We start from the raw sequence: 21,524 nt of genomic DNA, 5'->3' as shown, positions 1-21,524 counted from the left end.
AGTCAACTCTATACTACTAGTACCCCCCTACCTGCATGCCATCACATACCCCCATCCTCGCTCCCATCCCTCCATTCCATCCCACACACCCCACCATCACAACCCACTCATTCCAATGCCAAGCCCTGCATGCTCTACCAATACATAGACACCCCTCACAGACCGGCATGAACACCTATCACTAAAGCATGCACACTAGAGAGAATCAGCTAGCCCACCACATAACAACTCACACAAGGTAAAGCTGCCAGGGCAATAACAACCATAGAGGGCAACTCACCCATGCACAATATGTCACACACAGAAACAATAATACTGCATTTACATCCCCACAGGTATCCCCGCCAATGTCACCGGAGAAGAGGTGCCAGCAATATCCAGTCCCCCCACAGAAGAGGCCCACAGTGATTATAGTGACTCTGCTCGCCTGGATCTAGATGACCAACCTCGCCCATCAGGGACCTCCGGACAGTCGGTTGGCCAGCTACAGTCACACACCACCACAGAGCCTCCCCCTTAGGAAATACCACCACAGCACCCACCCAGCGTGCCCATACCTCTGTCCCCAGGACATGTCAATCAGCAGTGTGACCACCACTACAGGGACCCGCCCCAGGGCGCACCTCAAACCCAAGACAATCAGGGACCTGGGGTCAGTGGCAGTGGGCACACAGTTCAGAGGACAGAGGCACAGGACAACAGGGAAGCTGGGAGGACTGCTGTGCGCCAGGGAGGACAGGCCCAGGGAACGACTCTCCAGGAGGCACTCACTGAGATCCTGGGAGCATACCAACATTTCCAGGATACGCTGGGCCAGATCCTGGACAACGTGCAGAAGAACATGCGGCGCAAGAGGGACAGTACCAGGGGATCAGGGAGTACTTGAAGGCCATTAACACCACCCTGGCCTCCATTTCTGGAGTGCTGGCAGACATGGCCACCATTATGAGGGAGGGAGTCGTACAACAGCGGGCCCCTGCCACTAGCCACACTACTGAACGGCCCTCCACCTCCGCTGCTGCTAGTGGACAGGAGGACCCGAAACGGGACCAACAGGCCACCCCTCCCCCTGCAGAAGGAAAATCACCCCTGGCAGAAGCCAGAGACTATTGCCAAGACCCCCGCCAGGAAATAAGACTCTCCTGATTGTCAACCTTGTGTCCCACTCTGTCACCCTGTCCACCTTGAACTGTCATTGCTCCACTTCCTATGTCCCCTTGGACAATGCACTTGTGCTACAAATAGATTGGAACTACACCCCAGACCTTCCTCCATCATCACCCCAGCCCTTTGCACTTCTCCCTTTTCTTCACAGCACTGCAATAAACACACTTTGAACAACTGCAATTATGGAGTATGTCAAATGATTTCAGTATGTATTTGTTCAACAAGGTTTAAACATTGCAATTTAACTGTACAGTAATATTTACATGGGAAAGACCTGTAGTTGGCTGCAGTGAACACACCAGGAGCGATTGTTGGGCACCAACATCTGCAAAAAGAGTTGCAAAGTTACAGTGAGTGGGCAAAGAAGTGGGAAATAACAGCCTGCTAGTGACAATGTGAAAAATAAAATGACAATGAAATGTGAAGTTACACTGTCTTACCTGTGAGTCATTGGAAGTATTGTCTAATCACTGCAGTTCTGTTGTCCTCATCGTCATTCTCTGCCTCCTCATCTTCACTGTCCACAGAGTCGACTGCTGCCACACGGTCATCTACAGCCTCATCCTCCTGCAGAAAAGGCACATGGCATCTCAAGGCAAGGCTATGCAACATGCAGCATGCCACGATTATCTGGCAGACCTTCTTGGTTGAGTAGCACAGGGATCCACCAGTTAGATGGAGGCACCAAAACCTGGCCTTCAGGAGGCCAAAGCTACGTTCAATTATCCTTCTTGTTCACCCATATGCTTCATTGTAATGTTCCTCAGCCCTTGTTATGGGATTCCTCACAGGGGTCAGTAGCCATGATAGGTTGGGGTGACCTGAGTCACCTGCAAAAATCGAGGGACAACAGTTAGCCCACACTATCCCTTCTGGCCCAGACCATACCAATAAACCAACATCCAGTGGGTGGGAACCAGGGCTCACCTATTAGCCACACCCTGTGCCTCTGTAGTTGGGCCATCACATTTGGGATGCTGATATTCCTTATGATAAAGGCATCATGCACAGACCCAGGATACTTTGCATTGACATGTAAGATGTACTGGTCCGCCAGGCACACCATCTGGACATTCATCGAGTGAAAATGTTTTCTATTTCTGAAGACCTGTTCATTTTGCCGGGGGGGACAAATGCAATATGTGTTCCATCAATTGCCCCAATAATGTTGGGGATATTTCCCATTGCAAAGAAGTCAGCCTTCACCGTGGCGAAATCCTCCACCTGGGGGAAAACAATGTAGCTGCACATGTGTTTAATCAGGGCATCCAGCACACTTGTCAGCACGTTTGAGAACATTGGCTGTGACATTCCTGCTGCAAAGCCCACTGTCACTTGGAAATACCCAGTTGCCAGGAAATGGAGGACAGATAGGACTTGCACAAGAGGGGGGATCCCAGTGGGATGATGGATAGCAGATATCAGGTCAGGCTCCAGTTGGGCACACAGCTCCGTGATTGTGGTCCTGTCAAGTCTGTAGGTGAGGATAATGTGTCTACCCTCCATTGTTGCCTAGTCTACCAGGGGTCTGTTCACAGGGGGATGTCTCCATCTTCTATTCATCCACAGCAGTTGCAATCTATGGGGCAAAAAAGAGAGGAGTCGGTCATAAACTGTACATTTTAGCCACTACAGTTCCATACATGATGTGTATTTGAAATGTATCAGTGGCATATGTCCTGTATGTACAGTTGTGATCTCTGACGCAGTTATGATCCATGGCCTTCCCCCCCCCCCCCCCCGAAATGGCATCCGCCTGTCCTGTGTGCAGGGACAAGTGGAAGTGAGGTAATTCCGATGACGTTGTTCGCCATTGTGGGAGGCGGTCGGGAACCGTCGTACAAATCCTCATTGGTTATTATTGGGCCCTATGGGGTATAGTGGCCAATGGTGATGTATGCCGGCGGTGATGGTACCAGCAGCAGCACCAGCACCACCATCAGCAGCAGCATCACCAGTGGGCAGCCATCCGAGGCTGCAGGGGAAGGGCTGGAGCCCCCCCCACCACCACCACCAGCAGCACCAGCACCACCACTGAGCAGCCGTCACTGCCTGCAGACAGGTGTAGTCCTGAATCCATGGGCTACTGTGTAGCCTGCCCCCTGCAAATCCTGTGGGTATGACACCCACCTGAGAGACTGTGACCTTGCACACACCAAGATCTGCATCACGGGGCTCGATCCCCCCTCCAGAATCAGTGGGGAAGCCACCTACTCACCCCATCCTCCACAGGATGAAGATCACAGGGCACAATGCCCCCTCGAGAACCAGTGGGGAAGCCACCCACTCACCCCATCCTCCCCAGAATGAAGATCACAGGGCATGATGGCTCCTCCAGAACCAGTGGGAAAGACACCCACTTGAGAAACTGTGACCTTGCACTCCCCAGGACCAAGCAGTGGGCAAGTCACCCACTTGAGAGACTGTGGCCTTGCACTCCCCAGGACCTAGCAGTGGGCAAGTCACCCACTTGAGAGACCGTGACCTTGCACTCACCAGGAGCAAGCACAGGGCATGTTGCCCCCTCCAGGACCAGTGGTGTTGTTCCATCTGCCGGCTGAGGTGCCCCCCATTCCCCATCCCCCTGAGGTGCCTGCCTATTTTCCAACTGATGCCCCTGCAGTGTTCTCTCTGTGTTGTTGCGGTAGTCAAGTGTGGCCTTGGTCTTTGTAATGTGGCCCTGTGGCCCACGCACAGTGAGGACTGGGCAGTGTCCCTTGATTTGTACATATGTATATACTTTTTAATTGGATGCACGTATTTCTACTTTATTTATATTATTACACTCACTTTCATCTATTTGTGTTGTCCTTGAATTATTCCTGAGGGGTACGGGGTAAATATGTTATGTTACTGTATCAGCTTGTGTGTATGATGTTGGGTGTTGGGGTGTTGTACGTGTGTGTGTCACTCTCTTTTTCCTCCCCCCCTCCCCTGGGTGCTAGGTGGCTGTACTCACCGTGGTCGTTTTCGCCATCGTTGGTGTTCATGGTGGAGCAGGACGTAGAAAATCATTGGGAAGATCTGCAGTTTAGAATCCATGGCGGCGTGGTTCTTCCTTGAGTCTCCAATGGTGAGTCGTTTCCCTTCTGTGCAGTGTTTCCGCCAGGCTTTTGATATCATTGGTACCGTCCCGGAAAAGGTGGCGGATTGGGCTGTCATAATACAGTGGGCGGAACATTGGCTTCCGCCTGGCTGTTAGCAGCTACCGCCGTGGTGGCTGTTGATTCCACCCTGGCGGTAGGTGTGGTAAAGTGGCTGTCTGTCTGAGCTCTTTCCGCCATGGTCATAATTTGATGGTATTTACCACCAGCCTGTTGGCAGTATTACTGCCACTTTATCACAGACTGCCAGGGTTGTAATGAGGGCCTTATTGTGGCTTTTTTTTACCTACATTTGAAACCCTTAAATATATTTTTTCATTCTGGTTCTATTTGTCTCTTAAGATTGTGAGCTTGTCTGTGATCCTGGTGTGGACATTGTAAGTTCCTGATTTTTCACTATATTAATATCATAGTTTGTCATGCACAGTGCCTACAAGCATCAAAGTTACCAAAGGTAACCAAGGTTTATCCTCGTCAACACCTGTTTCTCTGTGTGGACTTGGTTGTATCTCAATACCCAAGAGCTGTCATTTTCTCTCTAGTCAGAGATGTGACATCCTTTCTACTACTGTGTTGTCCTTCTTTGATTCATACTAGATTATTGGGTGCAGAGGTCTTGAATACTCTATGGTTAGTTGTAATAAACCATACAACTTGAGTCTTGTTAGCTGTAAACTAAATAGTTTTCATATTTCTGGAGTCATGACTGAGGTTACGTTTCTTGGTTTACGGGTCTAGTTTGGATGATTTGTGTTCCAGAAATCTTAATGGAGTCTCAAAATGCCAACGTTGGCTGCGCACTATGCTTGGGTGTTTTTCTGTGATTTGATATTAAGGAGGATGTAGGTAGTGTAGAGTTTTGACAGCATCACTAATAGTGTCAGTACATTTTTTTCTGAACACATATGGATTTCCCTAAGTGAGATTTCAAAGGACAGAGTAGCAGCTAAGTTCATTAGTATTTTGGCATTATGCCTTATTACATGAGTGGGTTTTACTCTCATAGTTGAAAGTCTACGTTTGTGCCTACGTTTGTATGCCACTGACCTGGTCAGTGTACTGCTCTGTCTCCCCTGGCTCCACCTTGCAAGCAGACCCTTTCCCTGGCTCCTCTGAACTCCTGACCACTGTCAGGAGTTTGAGGCCCTCCTCCACCCACAGGCTTCTGCCTGCACCTCATCCCTGGTGTCTAGTGGGAGAGCTCTGCTTTCCTACTAGGCTACATTCTGCCTCTCTCCTCCTTTTCTCCTCATTTCTTTGCTTCGCTATCTGCTCTGCTTCTCTTCTGTCCCTATGTGCTACTTTTTGCTTCCCTACTTTCTTCCTCATTTTTCTCTCACTGTGCTCTCTTTCTCTCACTTTCGCTCTCCCCCTCTATCTCGCTCCCCCGCCAGTGCTGCCCCGTGGCCCCTCCCCATTTTTTGTACTGTTTTTCACTCCCACCTCCCAGCTGTCCTCTCTTCCCTCCCGCCTCCCACCTCCCTACTTAATGGTGCCCACAGTGCAGCCGCGCCACTGGGGTGCCAAAGGTGTGCCAAGGGCAAGCCCGTCTGCGCCTGGACCGTGCCCAGCACCGGAACCTCTGGCTCCCATCCCCCCCACCACCACCAAGCACGTCTTCACTACGACACCGCCACCCTCCGCGCCCTCAACACTGGCTGTGCTCCTGCCTGCCTTCAAGCCTCCCTGCAGACCACCAGCAGACCCTTCTCCTGCCAGAACTGTACCTTCACCAGCCTCCACGCCAATGACCCACCCACCAAGGCAGGACGCATCCATCTCAGATGTATCCTCCTCAACACCCGCTCCATCCACAAGTATGCAGTAAAGCTATGGAATCTACTCGACTCACCTTCCCCAGACATCGCCTTCCTGCCCGAGACCTGGATGAACCCCCTCTTCAGCCCCTGACATCGCCATAGCCATCCCAGACGGATACAAGATCACCCGCAGGGACGCTCCAACAAACCAGGAGGAGGCATCTCCATGGTCCACAAGAACACCCTCAGGATCACAACCAGCACCGAAGATAACTGCAGCACCGCCAAACACCTGCACTTCCAGATCCACACTGACCCAAACACCACCCCCCGAAGGACCCTCATTCTACAGGCCCCCCGACCACCTACAGCAGTTCAGCGACTCTATCACCAACGTCATCAGCAGGCAAGCTCTCGCATCCACTGACAACATACTCCTCGGGGACTTAAACTTCCAACACGATAACACCAACGACAACAGCACCGCCACCCTGCTCGACAACCTCTCCAACCTCGGCCTCAAATAGCTCGTCACAACACCGACCCACTCTGCGGAACACACACTCGACCCTATTTTCTCTGCCAGCAATCACGTCTCCTTCAGCCACACCACTGAACTCCACTGGACAGACCATCGCTGTATCCAGTTCTCCTTCAAGAAACCTACAACACACCACCACCCACAACGGATCCCCCACCGCTTTTGGAACAAGGTTACCAAAGACCAACTTATCGCGACCCTCTACAGGAACCCACCCATCGACACCGCTGACACTGATGCAGCTGCCTGTAACTTCAGGCAATGGGTCGACACCTGTGCCAATACTCTCACCCCAATCAAGCATCCCTCCAACAGACGCACCGACAGAAAGGCCTTCTGGTTTACCGCCGACCTCCATTAATCTAAGCAAACCTGCTGAAGACTTGAAAGAAAGTGGCGCCGAGATCAGACTCTGTACAACCACACAGCCTTCAAAAACATCATCCGCAGACACCACCAACTCATCCGAGCCACCAAGAGAACCGCCTTCAAAGACTGAATCAACAACAACGCACACAGCCACAAGGAGCTCTTCAACGTTGTGAAGGAACTCTCCAACCCCAGCTCCAACGCCAACAACATCCCGCCATCCCAAGACCTCTGTGACCCCCTAGCTTCCTACTTCCACCGCAAGATTGCAGACATCCACGACAGCTTCAGCACCCAGACCCCCCCGGCAACCACCAACACGACAGATTCACTCCTGACCAACCTCCTGCTCTCCTGGACCCCCCTCAACAACAACGACACAATCGAAATCATGAGCACCATCCACTCCAGCTCTCCATCTGACCCCTGCCCTCACCACATCCTCAACAAAGCAAGCTCCGTCATCGCACCCCAACTACGGAACATCATCAACAGCTCCTTCAAGTCCGCCTCGTTCACAGTGAGCTGTAAACACTCTGAGATCAACACCCTCCTAAAAAAAAACAAGGCGGACCCAAAGGACCTCAAGAACTTCTGGCCTATCTCCCTGTTCCCCTTCCTGGCAAAAGTAATCGAGAAGGCTGTCAACAGACAACTAACCTGCTTCCTCGAGGAGAACCGCACCCTGGACCCTTCCGAATCCGGATTCCGCAGCAACCACAGTACGGAAACTGCCCTCATCGCCACCATCGACAACATCAGAACCATACTGGACACCGTCAAAACCGAGGCCCTTATCCTCCTAGACCTCTCGGCCGCATTCAACACCATTTACCACCACATCCTATGCTCATGCCTCAGCAGTGCAGGAATTTGCGACAGAGCCCTGAACTGGGTCATCTGCTATCTCACCGGCAGAACCCAGAGAGTCCGCCTCCCTCCATTCCGCTCGGAGGCCACCAAAATCATCTGCGGCGTACCCCAGGGTTCGTCCCTCAGCCCGACCCTCTTCAGCGTCTACATGGCCCCAATCGCTAACATCGCCCGATCCTACAACCTCAACATCATCTCATATGCCGACGACACCCAGCTGATCCTCTCCCTCACCAAGGACTCTGCCAAGACCTACCTCCACGAAGGAATGAAGGCCATCGCCGAATGGATGAAGAGCATCTGCCTCTAACTCAATTTTGACAATACGGAAGTCCTCATCTTTGGCTCCACCCCTCCACATGGGATGACTCCTGGTGGCCTGCCACTCTCTGAGCCGCTCCAACTGCCACCGACCACACACGCAACCTAGGAATCATCTTGGACTCCTCACTATCCATGACCCAGCAAGTCAATGCCATCTCCTCCTCCTGCTTTAACACCCTCTGCATGCTCCAAAAGATTTACAAATGGATACCCACCAAAACCAGAAGAACATTCACCCAAGCCCTCGTAAGCAGCAAGCTGGATTACGGCAATGCCCTCTACGCAGGAACCACGGCCAAACTCCAGAAGAGGCTGCAACGCATCCAGAATGCCTCCGCACGCCTCATCCTGGACATCCCCGCCACTGCCACATCACAGACCACCTGAGAAACCTGCACTGGCTCCTAGTCAACAAGAGAATCACCTTCAAACTCCTCACCCCCACTCACAAAGCACTGCACAACACCAGACCAGAATACCTCAACAGACGGCTCTCCTTCTACAGCCCAACCCAGCCTCTCTGCTCCACCGACCTCACCCTCTCAACTGTTCCACACGTCTGCAGAACTACAACCAGTGGTAGATCATTCTCACACCTCGCTGCCAAAACGTGGAAGACTCTTCCCACCTACCTGCGCCAGACCAAATACCACCTTACCTTCAGGAAACTTCTCAAGACCTGGATGCTTGAACAATACCAGCACTTCCCTGTGTTAGACTTTTCATCCTTGGCGTGGTCTCCCTTAACTTTTTGCCTCTGTTCCACAGGTTGTTGATGTGTGCAGGACTCTGATTTTGCTGTTTTTGTTACTCTGGGCACCATACCACTGCTAACCAGTGCTAAAGTGCAAGTGCTCCTTTACAAAATGTGTATGTAATTGGCTTATCCATGATTGGCATATTTGATTTGTTAGTAAGCCCTTAGTACAGTGCACTAGAGGTTCCCAGGGCCTGTAAATCAAATGCGACTAGCGGGCCTGCAGCACTGGTTGTGCCACCTACATAAGTAGCTCTGTAATCATGTATCAGACCTGGCATTGCAGTGTCTGTGTGTGCAGTTTTAACTGTACATTCGACTTGGCAAGTGTACCCACTTGCCAGGTCTAAACCTTCCCTTTTATTATATGTCAGACACCCCTAAGGTAGGCCCTAGGTAGCCCCAATGGCAGGGTGCAGTGTATGGTTAAGGTAGGACATATAGGCCCTGATTACAACCCTGGTGGTAAATCCCGCTTTCCGCCGTGCAGAAAACCGCCAACATGCCATTGCGGCTGCAGAATTCTGCTACAGGTATTACGACCCACAGCTCGGAATCCGCCACAATACAGACACCCACACAAGTCTGCCACTCCAAAGGTCAGTGATAAACTGGCGATACCAAAACCCACACCGTCACGCCAACAGGAATACGCCCACAGTATCACGACCCACGAATCAACGCGCGGTCTTTCAACCGCGGTAAACCATTGGCAGTACACACCCCTGCGCTTAAAATACACACACACTAACAAAACACAACCACATTGGACAATTCAAAATACACACACCTGATACACATACACACACCACACCCACACACCCAATCCAATATAAAGCACACACCCACATCACCCACAAACCCTTACAACCAAAATTTTGAAAGAAGGCCAGAGAGAGAGACTACCTAACACAACACCATCACTTATACAACATCCACGCACCTCAAACAACATACACCAACACATCCCCTCACACATCACAACAGACACCACCTCACACATCACCCACACCACATCATGGCATCTCAAAGACACCCCAGGTTCTCTGAGGAGGAGCTCAGGGTCATGGTGGAGGAAATCGTCCGGGTAGAGCCACAGCTATTCGGATCACAGGTACAGCAGACATCCATTGCAGGGAAGATTGAGCTATGACGCAGAATTGTCGACAGGGTTAACGCAGTGGGACAGCATCCAAGAACACGGGATGACATCAGGAACAGGTGGAACGACCTACGGGGGAAGGTACGTTCCGTGGTATCCAGACACCAGATTGCTGTACAGAGGACTGGCGGTGGACCCCCACCTCCTCCCCACAACTAACAACACGGGAGGAGCAAGTCTTGGCGATCATGCATCCTGAGGGCCTTGCAGGAGTAGCAGGAGGACTGGACTCTGGTAAGGCAAATCTTTACTACTTCATCCCCCCACCCTACCTGCATGCCATCACATACTCCCACCCTCACCCTCACACCCATCACCCCAACAACCCACAGATACCCCACTAACACAACCCACACATCCCAAAACCAAGCCCTGCATGTAACACCAATGCATGGACACCCATCACCAAAGCATGTGCAGTAGAGAGACTCACTCATGGCCAAAAATCACCAATCACACAAGGGCCACGGCAATAATGCAAGCACAGGAGTAGAGGGTAACTCACCCATTGCACAAGATGGCACACACAGATACAATAACTATGCATTTACACCCCAACAGGACCCCTACCCAAGGTCACCGGACAGGAGGTGCCAGACATATCCAGTTCCCCCACAGAAGAGGCCCACAGTGACGACAGCAGCTCTGCACGCCTGGATCAAGATGACCAGCCCGGCCCATCAGGGACCTCGGGACAGGCGGTTCCCCTGACACAATCACAAACCACCACTGAACCTCCCACCTCAGGAAACACCGCCACAGCACCCACCCAGCGGGCCCATCCCTCTGTCCCCAGGACACGTCAATCAGCAGTGTGTCCACCACTACAGGGAACCCAGGCAACCCCACTAACCCAGGACGATCAGGGACCTGGGGGCAGTGGGCACACGGTTCAGGGGACAGAGGCACAGGATAACTGGGAAGCTGGGAGGACTGCTGTGCGACAGGGGGAGGACAGACCCAGGTAACCGACACTCCACTAGGCACTCTCTAACATCATGGGAGCTTACCACCATTCCCAGGAGACCATGGGCACGGTACTGGCCAAGTTTCAGGAGACCCAGCGGCTGCAGGAGGAACACTACCTGGGGATCAGGGAGGAATTAAAGTCCATCAACACCACCCTGGTCACCATTGCAGGGGTGCTGGCAGACCTTCTCAACACCAGGAGGGACACAGTGGCACATCAACGGGCCCCTGTCACTAGCCTGGACGATGAACAGCCCTCCACCTTCACCGGCGCTAGTGGACAGGAGGCACCGCCACAGGAACAACAGGCCACCAGCACCCCACACTTATTTGCACAGAAATAAACACACCTGAATCACAAAACAATCTGGAGTCAGTCTGTGCTTTCACAAATGTGTAATTGCAATATCTCTGGAATATAGCAATGTCAATGTACTTGTTCACATACCAATGTAACAGAGCTGTAGGCCAGCAGTAAACATAGCAGAGTGCACAAAGTGGGACCCAGATCTGTGAAATGGAAAGCCAAAGTAACAAGTCAGGGTTCATACACTGAGTGAAAATGAGAGACTTATGCTAGCTCCAACAATATTATGAGATGTGGAAAGCAGTTACATCTTACCTGTGTCTCACTGGAAGTATTGCATGATGATGTTGTTTCGGTTGTCGACATCTTCTTCTGCCTCCTCTTCTTCACTGGCCACAGGCTCCACAGCTGCCACAAGACCACCATCTGGCCCATCCTCCTGCAGAAAAGGCACCTGGCATCGCAAAGCCAGGTTGTGCAGCATACAGCAGGCCACGATTATCTGGCACACCTTCTTCGGTGAGTAGTATAGGGAGCCACCTGTCATATGGAGGCTCCAGAATCTGGCCTTCAGGAGGCCGAAGGTGCGTTCTATAATCCTCCTAGTTCGCCCAGGTGTCTCATTGTAGCGTTCCTCTGCCCTTGTCCTGGGATTCCTCACTGGGGTCAGTAGCCATGACAGGTTGGTGTAACCAGAGTCACCTGCAAATATTGAGGGACAACTTTTAGCCACACACTAACCCTTAGGGACAACCCCATACCCAGACACCTATGTCAACTGTGTTGGGACCTTGGCCTCACCTAATAGCCACACACGGTGCCTCAGGAGTTGCCCCATCACATAAGGGATGCTGCTATTCCTCAAAATCTAAACATCATACACTGAGCCAGTATACTTGGCATTGACATGGGAGATGTACTGGTCTGCCAAACACACCATCTGCACATTCATCGAATGGTAGTTTTTCCGGTTTCTGTACACCTGTTCATTCCTGCGGGGGGAACAAATACCACATGTGTCCCATCAATGGCACCAATGATGTTGGGGATATGTCCCAGGGCATATAAGTCACCTTTCACTGTGGGCAAATCCTCCACCTGAGGGAAAACAATGTAGCTGCGCATGTGTTTCAGCAGGGCAGATAACACTCTGGACAACACGATAAAGAACATTGGCTGGGACATCCCTGATGCCATGGCCAATGTTGTTTGAAAAGACCCACTGGCCAGGAAATGGAGTACAGACAGAACCTGCACTAGACGGGGGATTCCTGTAGGATGGCGGATAGCTGAAATCAGGTCTGGCTCCAACTGGGCACACAGTTCCAGGATTGGTGCACAATCAAGTCTGTATGTGATTACGATGTGTCTCTCTACCATTGTCGACAGGTCCACCAGGGGTCTGTATACCGGAGGATGGCGCTATCTCATCACCTCCCCCAGCAGACGTGCCCTATGGAGGAGAACAGGAAGCAGTTAGTCATCCAACACTGAGGTATCACAATGTGTTATTTGCAGAAACGTTGGTAATTCGCAATGGGCCGGTATCTGTCTGTATTCCCGGCCTAGATAGGTGTGACGCAGTTTTTATCCATCCTATGTGGCCCCCTGAAATGGCGGCTGTCTGACCTGTAAGGTGGGACAAAGGGAAATGAGGTAACTGCGCTGGCATTGTACACCGTCGCGGTGGGCGGTCGAAGACCATGGCGCAATTCTGCATTGGTTAACATTGGGCCCTATGGGTCCCAGGAGCCAATGACGATGTACACCGGCGGTGACGGTACGCACCACTGCGGACGTGACCGCCATTTTCTGTCTGTTCACTCACTTGATACCTGACCTTCAATAGGCAAGGACCTACACTGCAAGTGCTGCTGTGACCTGTGTCTGGAAGCGACGATGGCTACAGTGTCTGGGGAAAGGGCCCCTGCCTTCACTTCGGAGGAGTGGAGAAACTAGTGGATGGGGTCCTCCCCAGTACAGGCAACTGTACGGTCCTCCAGACAAACAGGTGAGTACACTGTAAGCATGCTGCATGGGCACTGCCTGTTTTGAGTGGTGTGGATGAAAGATACATGGGGGGCTGAGGCCTGCATGTGCGGATGGTGAGTGTATGTACATTAAGGGCATGGGTGGGAACTGGTTGGCAATGAGTATGACCGTCCGGACGGGTGAGTAATTTCCTTTCCTCCTGTACCATTCCTCTAGGTCAGCGCCCACAAGTAGAAGGGTATTTGGCGTGCCATCGCCAAGGACGTCCGGAACCTGGGGGTCTACCAAAGACAGAGCACCCACTGCTGTAAAAGATGGGAGGACCTGCACCGCTGGAGCAAGAAGACGGCAGAGGCCCAGCTGGGGATGGCCTCCCAACGTGGAAGGGGTGCCCGTCGCACCATGAGCCCCCTGATGTACCGGATCCTGGCGGTGGCCTATCCGGAGTTGGATGGGCGCTTGAGGGCATCACAGCAGCCACAAGGGGGTGAGTACACTCTCATTCAGCTGACTCTGCGCACATTACGAGGTTTCTGGGTTGGGGAGGTGGGCAGTGGGTTCCCCTAGGCCAGGGCGAACTTGGTAGGCAAGGTCCCTTGTGAGGCAGGCTCTGTGGCACCCCAACCCCACTAGTGGTAATAGCCATCTACACTTAGTCAGGCTCCTGTGACTTCCAGGTGTGCAGCAATTGGCATAGGCCTTGTACCCCATGGGCATGTGAAGTTGCTAGGAACTGTTAGTGCATGGCGTAGTGCAGAGGGCTGCTCCCTGTGTGTTGTGTCCGCCAACGGTAGTGGTGTTGAATGCACTGAACATTTTTTTCTTCTGCTTTCCTCCCCTTTTTGTTTTGTCTCCCTGTTCTTGTGTGCAATAGCATCATCTGCCGGAGGAGCAGTGGCACCGGAGCAGGAGGGAGCTGCAACCCACTTGGCCCTGGAAGGTGAAGCAAAGGAGTCTAAAGCCACCAGTGGGACGGAGGGCGACGGGAGCTCCACGACGGGGACAGGGGCATACACTAGTGACAGCGACTCCTCCTCTGATGGGAGCTCCCTTGCGGTGGCAGGCACCTCTGTGCCCACCGCATCAACAGGTGGCGGCCCCTCAGTGTATGTCCCGTGCCCGCTCACCCAGGAGGGTGGGCATATCCTTCACCCCAGGCACCTCAGGCCCTTCCCCAGTCAACCCTGCTGCCCTCAGTGAGGAGGCTATTGACCTCCTGAGATCCCTCACTGTAGGGCAATCTACCATTTTAAATGCCATCCAGGGTGTTGAGAGGCATTTGCAACAAACAAATGCATACCTGGAGGGCATTCATTCTGGGTAGGCGGCCCAACAGAGAGCATTTCAGGCTCTGGCCTCAGCACTGATGGCAGCCATTGTCCCTGTGTCCAGCCTCCCCCCTCCAACTACCTCCACCCAGACCCTATCCCCTGTACCTCAGCCTATCCCAAGTACACCATCAGACCAGCATGCACACTCATCAACACACAAGAGTGGACATGGCAAACATAAGCACCATACATCCCACAAGCTCCCACACAAGCACCATCCCTATGCAAACACAGCAACATCAACTGCCTACACTGTGTCCCCCTCCTCCACGTCCTCCTCCTCCCTCCCTGTCTCATCTCCACTCACACCTGCATGTACTACATCCTCAGCCACTACCTCCATCAGCAGCATGCCCATCACCACACACCGCCCACGTGCAATCACCACCCCCACTACCATGCACACATCCCCAGTGTCCTCTCCCAGTGTGTCTGTGAGCCCTCCTCGCTAAGTACACAAACACAGGCACACACCCACCCAACAGCCATCCACCTCATAACAGCCTGCGGCCCATGCACCTTCACTCAAATTCAGCAAACATACACCTCCTACAACCACTACCTCTTCCTCCACTCCCAAACCCACTCCATCTTCCTGTCCCAGTGTGTCTAAAAAACATTTCCTGGCAAACCTTGATCTCTTCCCGTCACCTCCCCCCGTCCTTCCCCTAGGGCCAGGCTTTCCAGGTCCCAGCCCAGCACCTCAGCCACCAAATCCCCAGGCACAGTGGTGCCAGCAACTGTGGGGTCATCGAGTGTGCCACCCATCAGGGCTTTCAGTGTGCCACGTAGCGAGGGTAAGGACATTCCACCACCTGCCAAGGTGAAGCAGGTGCCCACATCCCGGAGGGAGAAGCCGCACCTACCAGCCACCAAGGGCTCTGCCAAAACAAAAGGGGATAGTGGCAAGACACCTGCGGCACCATCAAAGGTGGGTAAGGGACAAAAGCAGAAGAGCAGGTCAGGACATGGCACGGTGGCACTGACTGAGGGACTAATGTCCCCCTTTCTGTCCACGACTACACCAACCTGTACGGTGGCGAACACCGCAAGCTGCCCCGCCACCAGCACTGCCACCAGCACCTCCACCTGCACCGCCACCTGCACCGCCACCTGCACAGCCACCTGCACCACCACCGGCACGTCTGCAGCCTCAGCGACAGTCCCCAGCATCTGCACCAGTGGGCAGCCGTCTGAGGGTGCAGGAGACGTCCTGCTGTGTCCCTCAACAGGTGCTGATCCATGCACCACCGCCAACACCGCCACCACAGACACCACCGCAAGCACCGCCACCAGCCCTGAGACGTGCTCGGACAGTGGCACCACCGCTGACATGGCTTCCATCCCCAGTGGTCAGTCGTCCGAGGCTGGAGGAGACTTCCTGGACCCTGCCCAGCTTCCATGAGGCATCACTTCCATCACTGTTTGCACCTGCAGGTGGAAGGCGAAGCCGCAGCAGTGTGGGGTATGTCTCTGCCTCCATGGCGTATCATGCTACCTGTTCCTAGGCAATCTTGTGGCACGCATACCCAGGTGAGGGAATGGGACCGGCCACACTCCATGTGGAGCACTCTGGGGACCAGGCCCCCTCCAGAACCAGTGGAGAATCACATCCACTACCTCAGTCCTTGGCAGGATGAAGCACTCTGGGCACCAGGCCCCCTCCAGAACCAGTGGAGAATCACATCCACTACCTCAGTCCTTAGCAGGATGAAGCACTCTGGGCACAAGGCCCCCTCCAGAACCAGTGGAGAAAGGCATCCACTACCTCAGTCCTTGGCAGGATGAAGCGCTCTGGGCACAAAGCCCCTTCCAGAACCAGTGGAGACTGTTATCCACTTGAGAGACTTTGGCTTTGCACTCCCCAGGATAAAGCAGTGGGCAAACCACCCACTGGAGAGACTTGAGAGACTGTGGCTTTGCACTCCCCAGGATAAAGCAGTGGGCAAACCACCCACTGGAGAGACTTGACAGACTGTGGCTTTGCACTGCCCAGGATAAAGCAGTGGGCATGGAGCCCCCTTGTGCAGCAGTGGCGTCGTGCGTTCATCCGGGTGAGGTGCCCCCCCTTCCCTTCCCCCTGAGGTGCCTGTTTATTTTCGATCTGATGCCCCTGGAGTGTTCTCTGCGTTTCAAGTTAATTATCTTGTGTGGGCTTTGCCCATGCATTTTGGGACCACTGGTCCACGGACAATGATTGGTACACTATCCGGACTTGTTTAGTTGGTGTACATATTTGTATATACTGAATTTTGAACTTTCACAATCTGATTTTTCATGATTACAATCATTACAATCATTTAATTTTGTCCTTGCGTTCTTCCAGGGGGTAGGGGGATGTATATGTAATGTTGTTGCATATATTTGTCTGTATGTTGTTGTGGGTGAGGGTGAGGGTGGGGGGTGGGGGGTGGGGTGGGGGTGTTGCGTGTTGCGTGTGTGTGTCACTCTCTTTTCCCTCCCCTGTGTTGTAGGTGCAGTACTCACTGTGGTCATCAACGGCGTCTGTCCTACTCCTGATAGAGCATGAGAAAGACCAGCAGAGGCAGTATGTGTAGTTCAGGCTCCATGGCGTCCTGGTTCCTCGTTGGGTGTCGAGAGGTGAGTGGTTTTCCTTCTGTGTACTGTTTCCACTGTGCTTTTGATAGCGGTGGTTCCGCCCCGGAAAAGGTGGCGGATAGGGCTGTTGTGATTCGGTAGGTGGTACTTTGTCCTCCGCCTATCTGTTAGCGGTTACCGCTGTGGTGTTTGCTTCTACCGCCGTGGCGGTCGGAGTGATAAAGTGGCTGTCTACATTGGCGGTCTCTGCCATGGTAGTGATTCCATTTTTTTTCCCACCGGCCTGTTGGCGGTATTACCACCACTTTAACACTGACCGCCAGGGTTGTAATGAGGGCCATAGTAATGTGTTTTATATGTCCTGACAGTGAGATATTGCTAAATTTGTTTTTCACTGTTGCAAGGCCTGTCCCTCTCATAGTTTAACATGGGGACTACCTTTAAATATGATGGAGCGGAAGGACATGTGGAGTTTGGGGTCTCTGAGCTCATAATTTAAAAATACATCTTTAAGAAAAGTTGATTTTAAAATTGTATGTTTGAAAATGCCACTTTTAGAAAGTGAGCATTTTCTTGCTTATATCATTTCTGTGACTCTGCGTGTTTGTGGATTCCCTGTCTGGGTCAGTTTGAAAGTTGGGCTGGTTGCACCTCACACTAGTGACACAAAGGGAACGGGGTGTAATCTGCAGTTCCTGATGAGCCATCTGTGATAGGAGGAAGGGGAGGAGTGGTCACTCACACCTGAAAGGGCTGTGCCTGCCCCCACACAATGCAGTCTCCAACCCCTTGCTGAGTGTCTGGCGCCTGGCCTGGGCAAGGCAGGATTTCACATTTAAAAGAGACTTTACTTTGAAGTAGGCCTACTTCAAAGGAGAAATTTGGTATAAGAAGGGCACCCAAAACCACAGACTTTAGAACACTTCTGGAAACCAAGAGAACCTCTGCCTGGAGAAGAGCTGAAGAGCTGAGGAAGAAGAGCTGCCCTGCCTGTGACTATGCTTTGTGGAGCTATCCTGCAGTTGCTGCTTCTGCCAGAGTAAGAGGGCAAAGACTGGACTTTGTGTGCCTTCTATCTTGTGAAGATCTCCAAGGGCTTGATTTAGAGCTTGCCTCCTGTTGTTTGAAGTCTCAGGGACAGCAAAGAGTTCTCTCTGCCAGCACCTGGAGTCTCTGCAGAGACTCCTACTTTACCCTGTGGTGCCCATTCAGTTCCTGGGACCCTGAAAGGAGAAGCTGGCAGCCTAAGAGGAAGAAATCCACGCACAGAATGCCGTGTAGGGAAAAGATCAACGCAACTCCGATCTGCGGCTGGGAAATCAACGCGCTGCCAGCTTCGCGGCTGAAAATCGACGATCACCTGTAACATGACTGAAGAATTGGAGCACGGAGCTGGAGAAACAACGTGCAGCAACGCTGACGGAGGCTACTGAGATCGCAATCCGCACTGCGTGGTTTTTGGATCATCGTGCGGCTGTATTTCCGACACAAGTACCGCTGGGTGTGTAAAAACAACGCAAGGCCTGCCCAGACCCGGGAGTGCTGACCGGATTGATGCATCGCTCTCCTGCAAAGGGAAGAAATGACACCCTGACCCGACGAAAGGAGAAATGACGCAAGTTCTTGCTTGTGAGTGAAATCGACGCATTGCAAACCCTTTTGGACACACACTCGCCCGTGCGGGGTTATTTTTGATGCGCCCAAGGTACCTTTTCACACCAACAGTGTTAGTGTGTGTTTAAAACTACATAAAGACTCTTTTTGCTTTTTAATTGATAACTTTGTTTGTGTTTTGTGGATTTTTTTTGTTTTGGTCTTGTTTTGTTTAGATAAATATTCTCTATTTTTCTAAAGCTGTTTTGTGTCATTTGGTAGTGTTTTCATTAAGTTACTGTGTGTTGGCACAAATACTTTACACCTAGCACTCTGAAGTTAAGCCTACTGCTCGTGCCAAGCTGCCAAGGGGGTAAGCAGGGGTTAGCTAAGGGCGATTCTCTTTTACCCTGACTAGAGTGAGGGTCCTTGCTCGTAACCTGACTACCAACCAAAGACCTAATTTCTGACATTAGTGATCAGCGGATGGGATTGGACTTGTATTTGTACTTGACATACAGTAATTAAGTGTACACTACTGTTTTGAGTGCAGACCACTACGTGACCACATTCTGCTTGTCTTGTGATCTCTGATTTTTCTCTTTTGCTTGGATTTTTCCCTACACCCATTTTTGTGGTCATCTTTGATTGACTTCTGAACTTCATTTGGGAACTTGTTTTCTGCTTTTTGGAACTTTGCACATTTGTGGACTTTTCATCATGTGCCAGTCTGGAGCTGCATCAGTTGGAGCTGCTTTTGACCTAGAGAAATTGGATAGCTATTCCAAGGCTCAGTTAAAGCAGTTCTGTAAAATTTGTGACTGTCCGATTAAGAGCTCATCCAAGAAGGAGGAGCTGAAAAAGGTGCTGAGGGACTGGGTGACAGCCAAGATCACTGAAGGGCACACAGAGGATGAGGAGGATGAGGAGGAGGAAGAGCATTCAATACACAATGGTATTGTGGGTGGGTTTTTTATGTCCAGGTAAAGGGTCTTTAGGGCAGGTAGCAGTGTCTCATCTAAGGGTCTGACCCATGAAGAATTGCAGGACAGACATGCAGAGAGGAAGCACCAGAGGGAGGTGGAGAAAATGAAGATGGCCATTGAAGAGAAAACGTTGTTGTCGGCTCATGAGCTCAGCTTGAGGGAGCTGGATATGAGGAGCCAGGCTAGTAGGCATGGTGGCAGCCACATCACAGTGCAGCCTGAAAGGAGGGTGCACATTCCTAAAGATCTTGTGAAGGATTATAAAAGGGAGGACAACATATACTTGTGGTTTAAGGGTATGAGTCTGCTCTCCATATGAATCTGGTCCCTGAAGCTCATTGGGGGACGGGTCTGTGGAAGCACTTTGATGTAGAGGGGAGGGATACACTGACAGCCCTAGAGGATGCTCGGAATCTCACCTACTCTAGCATAAAGGATGCCCTACTCACAAGTTATGATCTCACCCCTGAGCAATATAAGGATAAGTTTAGATCCTACTAGGAGAAGGAATCCCAAACATGCTTGGAATGTGTTGATTCTTATTGCAGGTCACTGGATGGTTGGGTGAAGGGCAGTAAGGTAACTACATATGAGGGGCTTCACAATCTGATTGCTTGGGAGCACTTGTACAGTTTATGTTTTCCAGAGCTGCGCCAGCACCTAATTGACAGCAAGCTCACTGACCCCAGGAAGCTTGCACAGGAAGCAGACTGCTGGGAGAGCACCAGGGTCCAAAAGTGGTATGGAGAGACCATGCCAAGTGTGGGCAGGGTCCCTCTCAGAAGAAAGGGGGGGTAAGGGTAAACAGGGGGAGTTCTCTAAAGGGCCCCAAACTGATTCGCAGGCTAAGGATTCTCAACCCCTCAATGAGAAGAAACCATGGTTCTCCAAAAGGAAGCCAATGGCAGGTGATCCTCCACGTAAATGCTATGCATGTGACCAGGTGGGTCATGTGAGGGGGGGGGGCCAAAAGCCTCAAAAGTACACCGGCACCCACTGGTGCGCCATCCCAGGGTGTGGCCAGTGGAGCGCTTGGGGAGGAGTTGGTTTCTGGTGGGTGGGAGCCAGCTTAGATGACCCTTGTCTCACTAGGGGACAGTGAGATGGTCCAGACAACCCTTGTGCCTGAGAACACTAAGAAGTACAGGCAGTGGGTGACCATTAATGGACAGAGGGTGGAGTCTCTGAGAGACAGGAGCCAGTGTGACTACAGTGACAAGTCACCTGGTGTCTGAAGAGCAGATTGATCCCCTGGTACTTCACCAAGTAGTTGCAGTGGACAACTCAGAGTGCCTGTGCAGAGTGGTGCAGGTTCCCTTTGAATGGGGGTTCTCAGGTTCCTTGAAGGTAGTTGTGAGTCCAACCATGCCTGTTGATTGTTTGTTAGGCAATGACCTGGAGGATTCCCCATGGAAGGAGGTGGAACACATGTCTCACTTAGAGATGTTGGGTCTGCCTGGGTGGGTATGCATATCCACCTGGTCAATGGCAGCCCGTCAGGGTGTTCAAGAGCCCCTGGAGCCTGAAATAGTGGCAAAGGGGAATGCCAAGAAGAGGAAGGGCAGGGGGCGCGGGACACCGGCCCCAGGAGTTCCCACGGTCCGGGAGGAGGCGGAACCTGAGGGTGTCGGCAGAGCTTACAGGGGAGCAGGTGGATGAACTGGGGGAGGTCCCTGAGCTGTTGCAGTGGCAGCAGGAAGGGGGATCCACCAGGGAGGCATTCTGTGAAG

Source organism: Pleurodeles waltl, chromosome 1_1 (assembly GCF_031143425.1).
Source record: "Pleurodeles waltl isolate 20211129_DDA chromosome 1_1, aPleWal1.hap1.20221129, whole genome shotgun sequence".
NCBI lineage: Eukaryota > Metazoa > Chordata > Amphibia > Caudata > Salamandridae > Pleurodeles > Pleurodeles waltl.
The sequence above is the reverse complement of the archived record's forward strand: the minus strand, read 5'-3'. Positions refer to the sequence as shown.